The sequence below is a fragment of the Pseudophryne corroboree genome, chromosome 10 (assembly GCF_028390025.1).
Source record: "Pseudophryne corroboree isolate aPseCor3 chromosome 10, aPseCor3.hap2, whole genome shotgun sequence".
NCBI classification, from domain to species: domain Eukaryota; kingdom Metazoa; phylum Chordata; class Amphibia; order Anura; family Myobatrachidae; genus Pseudophryne; species Pseudophryne corroboree.
The window spans coordinates 44,991,142-44,999,901 of NC_086453.1; the positions used below are offsets into that span (position 1 = coordinate 44,991,142).

General features: G+C 38.7%; 1 pseudogene; it reads right to left on the reverse strand.

Annotated features, from left to right (window-relative positions):
- Nucleotides 1–6,810: 6,810 nt before the first annotated feature.
- LOC134966988 (formyl peptide receptor 2-like) lies at nucleotides 6,811–7,805 on the reverse strand (annotated as a pseudogene).
- Nucleotides 7,806–8,760: the final 955 nt, after the last annotated feature.

Here is an 8,760-nt window from a genome sequence, read left to right on the forward strand (position 1 = left end):
TAGAACCCCCAGCACCAAAAGGCATCTTCAACCTTTCGAGACACACTTTGACGAATCATGAGACCACACTTTTAAACAAAGGCCTTTCATTCACACCGACGAAGGGTATGAATAAGTTCGATGTCTTCATCGATTTGAATAAATTCATAAGAAAAATCACTCTTAAACGTCATTTCCTAAAAAAAGAGGATGCTGTGATACAAAATTACGACCAATCGAAATCTGGCTTAAAACCTACCTCCAAATTTTACCCTTTGGAATCAAAGGGTCATAATGTGGGCATTTTCTACGAGCTGTTAAAGAAGCATCTCTGTGATGCTAACATTTCACCAATAAAGGAGAAAAACCTCACCAACAGGGAGACAGAAGCCATCAAACTCTTGCAAGAAAACAAAAGTTTTGTTGTAAAACTGGCTGACAAAGGGGGGGGGGGTTGGTTATTATGGACAGAGAAGCCTATGTCGCAGAAGCAACCAGACTGCTAGGAGATCGATCCTCGTATGTCCCATTGCCCAGTGACCCTAAGGAACCTTTTGTGGAAGAACTGAGACAAATGCTCTTGAAAGGCTTCAGAAAGGAAATACTTACGAAGGATGAATACCAATATCTTCTAAATTCCAACCCCACTACCACCATATTTTATTTTCTCCCAAAAATACATAAGTCTTTTGACAATCCCCCAGGCAGGACCATAGTGGCAGGTATTGATTCTTTGACCTCACATCTGTCAGAATATGTGGATATATTCCTGAGGAAATATGTGATGGAACTGCCGGCTTTTCTTAAGGACACTACATCTGTCCTGAACCTTTTGGAACCACTACAATGGAAGGACACATACAGGTGGGCCACTATTGATGTGCAGTCCCTATACACCTGTATAGAGCATGAAAAGGGCATCGAGGCATGCAATAACTTCCTATCCTCAGACTCTGAAATCACAGAAGACCACAGACTCTTTTTATGTGAGCTCATGAATTTTATACTCAAACATAATTATTTTACATTTTTAGATGGGTTTTATCTCCAGATATGTGGAACAGCCATGGGCACTATTTTTGCACCGAGCTTTGCTAATTTATTCATGGGACACTGGGAGAACAAATACATTTTTATCAACCACCCACACCAACAAAACATCATTTTTTATAAACGTTATATAGATGATATTTTAATAATCTGGGAAGGAGATCAGCTGAGTTTTAAATAATTTTTAACATACCTTTCGGACAACACCATGAACCTAAGTTTTACGGCCAATGATGATACGGAACGGATTTAGTTCCTGGACCTGGTTCTAACACACTCAGGGGAGGAAATCATCACAAGTAACTTTATAAAGAAGGTGGATAAGAACAGTTATGTTCATTACAGGAGTAATCATTGTCAACAATGTAAGGACAATATCTCTCTCAATTTACTAGAATAGCATGCAACTGCAAGAAGACAGAGGACAGGGACCAACAACTTGAAGTTTACAAAGGGAGATTCAAGGAGAAGGGCTATCCAACCCGATTCCTGGAACAAGCTACCCTCAAGACCAAGGATTTGGAGAGAAGAGACCTTTTGAAGTACAAACCCAAGGAAACTAAGGAGGAAATGGTTAAATTCATCACTACATATAGCAGACATGAGAACCTCATAAAGGAAGTTCTCAAGAAACATTGGAACATACTGCTAATGGACCCTATTCTGAAAGACTACCTCACCAAGGAGCCCAAACTGGTGTTTCATAAATCTCGGAGTCTAAAAGATCTAATAGCCCCAAGTATGCTGAGGAATCCAGAGGCCCGAAGTACCATGCCAAAATGTGTAGGAAGCTTCAAATGTGGTCTGTGTAATAATTGCAGGTATCTTCATCAGAACAGGAAATCATTCCACAACACCAAAACCAATAAGGAATATCGGATCAAACAATTCATCAATTGCAATACCTCATCGGTAATATACCTTCTGGAGTGCTCATGTAAAATGAAATATATTGGGAAAACCAAGAGACCCCTCAAAATACGTATCCAGGAACACGTCAGGAACATTAAAAACAAAGTCCTCACTCATGCAGTATCCAAACACTTTCACCTTTGTCATAACTCGGATCCAGAGGCATTAACATACAAAGGTATTGAACTGGTAGCATTAGGAGACAGAGGAGGAGACCTTTCGAACCTTCTTTCCAGGAGGGAGATGTTTTGGATATATGAACTGAATACCCTTCATCCGGATGGCTTCAACGAAGGATACGAGATAGCACCTTTCCTGTGATGTAAGAAATCCCCCCTCTTATGTTTTGTCTTACTCCTTACTCCTGCCACTACAAACCCAATCCCTGTCTCCCCACTAATATTATAACCATACCACATTGACCATTCCCACTCGGGCCGACCATTTAAGTTAAGCAATGGCTTGGCCAGTACCTGGATGGGAGACCCCCAGGGAATACCAGGGGCTGATTTTGGAAACTGAAATATACTTCCGGGCACTTTATTCATCTTCCTAATACGTTAACTTTAAAATCTATCATTTTCTTATCCTATTCCTTACTTATGTATGCCATATTATGTTGCAAATAACTCACACATTGGTCTTTAGACACGTTGTCAAGTCAGTTATTCTCCACTGCTTATGAGAATTCCAATAAGTGTCAATTTTATGAGAGATCTTGTCTCTAACCCTGCCCTAAACATTACAACCCAAAAATCTTGGGGACGCCCAACACCGTCCAATCTTGGAAGCTAAGCAAGGTTGGGCCCGGCCAGTACAAGGATGAGAGACCTCCTTGGGAGACCGGGTGTTGTAAATCTGAAGGCGTCATGGGATCAAGTCAGGGTCTCTCTGTAAAAATGGATTATCTTACCCTAGCATACATAGGCTATGCCTAGGATCTATTTTGCAGTGCTCATCTAATGCCCACCTAAGAATTCACTTACTGTCCCCCTCTTTTCTCGTAGGGACCATCTTTTTAGAGTCCTATTCAGCACATTTTATGTACAAGTTCCATATTATGTCCCCAGCGGCATATTTTACTCGTTCTAAGTATCACCCGTCTTTATTTGAAGTTATCAATGTCTTATTCATTCTACTATGAAGCTCTTCTAAAAATAGCTCTTGATCTTTATCTATTTTCTCTTTTTTTCAATAATATCCCCGGGGAGCCGCACCAGAAATATGCAAATAATTTTTAATGAAAAAAATCACGGACGTATCTTAATTTACAAACTTAGAAGAAGGCCTCCTCTATAATGCTCATCGGAACAAAGAAATCCGCAGACTACATTACTATGTGTCCCGTCCGCCGAGAACTACGATCAAACGTGGCTATAGATAACCAGAAAGATGGGCGCCACTCCCAATAGACAGCTACAAGAGACTTCAGCCGCACCACGCCCAGCCGGCGCAGGCGCATGACGAATACAACACCACTGAATGTGGGGAGGACGTGGGCGGATGTGGGGCGGATATGACGCTCCACACAGCCCGGACCGGAAGCCGACGGACTCGCCCATTTTTTCGTTTTTTAAGCATTATACTGTGTCATTTTAAACTATGAACTTAATAGCTTGTGCTCCAATTAGATTAGCTCCATGTTTATTCATGTATCCCTGCATTTTGACCCTATGAAACTATTACATCAATTAACAGACAGGAAGTGATGTAGACACCACTTCCCTTAGTTATGAGGTATAAATATGCTCTGTCTCTAGCCTCCAATCACCCCTTGATGAAGTCCATGAGGGACGAAACGCGTTGTGTGCCACTCTGATTATACCTCAATCACTGACGTTAAGCTACCTCTCTCTTTTTTATCTTCTATCCTGCACATTATATACCTTATCTCTTATGTTTTGTATGTTCTCTTTTATGTAATTTGGCATATTGTTTTTTGTCTTGTATATTTTTAAGCTTTGCCTTCATTTTATACATCATTTCGAATAGGCTGCATTTTTTATTGTCATTATCTTACACAATACCCCTTTTTTTTGTGATATGTTTTCTGAAATAAATTTTATGTTTTCATAATTACCTGTCTTCATAATATTAAATTGACACCTTGGTCGCTTGCCAACACCTCATCCCCTTGCACCATTTAAAAAAAATTTAGGCATATATACCAGTGCCTATATATATTTTTTGAGGTTAATAAGCTGACGCCCTAATAGTCTGGAGGGAGTGTCTACCGGGTCCTTTTTTGGTAATCATTCAGAACATATGGTTTCGATACTGTCGTTTTTATTTTAGATACTATATCTGTGGCGCTGTTAGCTTCTCTGGTACACATATATATATATATATATCTATCTATCTATCTATCTATCTATCTATATATATATATATATATATATATATATATATATATATATATATTATTGGCATTGGGAAAGCTGTCAACACTGACTGATAAATTACGTCATTTTTAAAGTAAAATATTTTTGGCACACATTGCTGGAATGATACAATATACAGTTTTTTGTTTATTATTAATTATAACATCAGATGATAAAAACATAATAGACTACTACTTTATATAACAGAAAAATGGCGATTTGATGATACAGAGCAACAAATATGAAGTACAGAACAACACAATAAGAAGAGTGAGAAGTTACACAGTTACACAGTGGCAGTATTATGAGTATCCAACATTGTTTTTCAATATTACTTTATATAGTGTGCAGAGAATGAAAACATGAAAATATTAAATCATAATTACTTAAAGGACCACTAAACCTCCACTGAAGTTTACCAATGTGAATGCACTGTGGCACTTTATAAAAAAAATAATAATAATAAAAAAAAATGATGTATGTGTGTTTTCCAAAGCATTACCGGCCTAGGATTTGGGAAAACAGAAAATTTATCTTAAACTTAGAAAAATGTTCATTGGGCAAACTAGGCAACTTCAGAGTTGAGCTACAATGAAACTACAATTTAGAGTTGAGCTACATAACTCCATCCTCCCAACTCATGGATTTGCCTATAACTTTAAATTACACCTATTCTGATTTTTTCATGCTCTACTGTTGTCCACCACCAAACATCATATTAAGCATTGAAATGAATGAGTTGAACTTGATATTGGTGTAAAAAATTAGCAGGAGGGAAAATGTGATAAGCACCATCAATAGCTTTTCCCAGTACCACATCAACTCTGGGGGTTATTCAGGTTTGTTAGTAAACCAAAATTTTTTAGAAATTGGGCAAAATCGTGTTGCAATGCAGGTGGGGCAGATGTATGTATGTGCAGAGAGATTTAAATTTGGGTAGGTTATATTGTTTCTGTGCATGCTAAATACTGGCTGCTTTATTTTATACACTGTAATTTAGAATTATGTTTGAACACAACCCAACCACATCTAACTCTCTCTGCATATGTTACATATGCCCCATCAGCACTGCACATGGTTTTGCCCAAATGCTATATTTTTTGGTTTGCTAACAAACTTGAAGAAGACCCTATATACGGCAAACATTTCCATTATCCAGACGTAAGTGGGCCGACACAATATTGCATGTACATTGCATGTACATTTTTGCCATACTGTATTTATGCATTTTTATTTGAGCTGGCATGAAAGTAGGGCTAGAAACTCAACATCTTCCAGCCAATTGAAGATTACACAGAAACACAATACAAAATGCTTGGCACAGTACAATGAAATTGTGATGTGCATGGTTTCCTTTTAATGTTGACTACATCTGTATGTGAATAAAGGATAATATATATATAATTTTTTTTATTTATATATATATATATATATATATATATATATATATGAAAATTTAAAGTTATTACTAATTTATTCAACATAAAACTTGGTCTGGTCATGAGGGTATAGAATAGTCTAATTCTTGAATCTGGTAAAGAAACTCATCAATGCCCAATTTTAATAATATTTGGATGCATGAAAATTCTGCTGATAGTAATTAGTTATATACTATAGCAATATTTAATTCCTCTAGTAATATAGTTTTGATGCCACCGTTTGCTTTGAGTTAGATACCAAACTATGATACCCCTTTCACACCACCGCAAATACCTGGGTTGCGGCTCTGTGTGAAAGGTTTATACCGTGTCTAGTAACCTGGGAATCCAACCAGGGTGGCTGCCTTGGTTGGTCTGGGATGGCCCTGGGTTACAGGGCAGTGGGTCATCCAAGGCTTGTATCATCCAACCCGGGTAACGTTCAATACCTATGAAGATCTGGCTCACAGGCTCTTGGAGAGTATGTCAGCTCCAAGTGCAGGCAGAGGACAAGCCTTGGCAATATCCCGGGTCCGGCCTGCAGTGATTCAAGCTGTTTTGACATGGCTTGCAACACATGTTCAGTGGCCCAAGTCTGAACCTGGGAATGGGGTGTGAAAGGGTTATTAGGTGGCCTTAGGGGCATATTGATGAATATGCCTCTAAATGTATGCATTTTTTTATTGTCTTCATAATACCATTTGCAACTGTCAATATTACTGTGCACGTACCAGGTGTATTATACACCACACTATAGCACAAAGCAGCTAATGGTCACAGTGGTATAAGCAATCTTCTCTTAAGGTCCATGGGCTGAAACTACCCTGACCCATCATACTGAAATTTCTTTTCTTTAGATAATACCTCTTTTATAGTGTTCTTTATAAGCCGGTTGAGTGAGAATAAAATGAAGAACGCCAGGAAGGGTTTTGAAGAGGTACATAAAATGACAGATGTTTCATACTATGATGGGATTTATCAAAGCAAGAGATAAAGTGGAGAGAGATAAAGATTCTGTCTCTTTACAGGCTGTGTAGGAATTATAACAGTTAGGAACTGATTGGGTGGTACTTAATCTCTCTACACTTTTTCTGTCTCCAAACCATGATAAATCTCTTCCTTAAGTAACATGCCACACATATACATATTTTTGTAATAATGAAGAATCCAAACTTGCAGCTTAAAATGTGGCAGGGGGTTTGTCCAAACAGCTGAGGTCAGACCGTTCATTAAAAGCATTTTCCAAAACGGCTGGTATAGACTTTACAAAACTTTTCTTGAAATCATGGGAAAAGAAGACATAGAGTAAGGGGTTGATGCAGCTGCTGAAGTAAGCCAAGCAAATGGAAACTTCTGTAATGACAATATCAGCTCTCCAGTAATTCGTATCAAGAGATATTAATGGCCAGGTGTTATATGGAAACCAGAAGACGAAGAAGCATACTATGACAGTGGTGATAACTCGCAATGGTCTTTGAAACCGATTTGATTTTCTAATTCTTCTTATCTTGACAAATATTAATCCGTAAGATATTAAGATAATTATGAAAGGGAATGTAAACATACAGATATTTCTTGTGATATACATGGCATTTCTCTTCATTTCCAGATTGGTTTCAAAGGGTGAATCATATTTGGGATAACACTCAGTGACATCATCAACTCCATGGTTAAACAGCAGATAAGGGATACTAGAAAGTAGGCTCAGCAACCAAACCAGTACAGCTATGATGGTGGCTAACCTAGGTGTCCTGTGTAGTTTGGTCCAAATTGGGCAAAAAATGGAGACAAATCAGTCAATACTGATGACGGTCATGAAATAGACACTGCTCAACATGTTTATGAAGAGAATCGTTATACCAGCCCTACACAGGTAATTATCATAAGGAATTTGCCAATACAAAGCCCACTCAGAAATACATAACGGTAGAGAAATGCATGTGACAAAGTCAGCAATAGCCAAGTGTAGGAACCACACAGCACTGACTGTTTTCATCTTGAAGCCGGCAATCCAGATGACCAATCCATTTCCTACTATCCCCAATAATAAAGTCAGACTGTACCATATGATGGATATTGGCCCTCATTCCGAGTTGTTCGCTCGTCCTTTTTCATCGCATCGCAGTGAAAATCCGCTTAGTACGCATGCGCAATGTTCGCACTGCGCCTGCGCCAAGTTATTTTGCTAAGAAGAAAGTATTTTTACTCACGGCTTTTTCTTCGCTCCGGCGATCGTAGAGTGATTGACAGGAAATGGGTGTTACTGGGCGGAAACACGGCGTTTTATGGGCGTGTGGCTGAAAACGCTACCGTTTCCGGAAAAAACGCAGGAGTGGCCGGAGAAACGGTGGGAGTGCCTGGCCGAACGCTGGGTGTGTTTGTGACGTCAACCAGGAACGACAAGCACTGAACTGATCGCACAGGCAGAGTAAGTCTGAAGCTACTCTAAAACTGCTACGAGGTTTGTGATCGCAATATTGCGAATACATCGGTCGCACTTTTAAGAAGCTAAGATACACTCCCAGTAGGCGTAGGCTTAGCGTGTGTAACTCTGCTAAAATCGCCTTGCGACCGATCAACTCGGAATGAGGGCCATTGTTCTTATAATGTTTGTTAGATTGTAATGTACAGTTATTTCGTAGAGGTTTCGAAGATATGTCAAAGTGTCATCATCGGTGATGTTGGTATTGAGCCATATACTTTCAGTAAAATTCCTACAAATAGAATGAATCAATTTACTTATTAGTGCATTAAAATTATATATAAGATTTTTTGTAAAAATGGAAACCTGTGTGCTTATAGCTTGACTGTAAAAATTATTATCTAATTATTAATTGCTCTACTAGCCCTGTGTGTGGTATATATGTATATACAGTATATATATTTATATATACAAGTCCAAATGCCCGGCACTCCAACAGGGTAGTGCATGCCCTACTCAGTAGGAACTGCTTGTGTGCCCTCCTGTGGTACAAAACTCCACTTACATATTCATAATGACGAGGCGACACTCCGAGGCT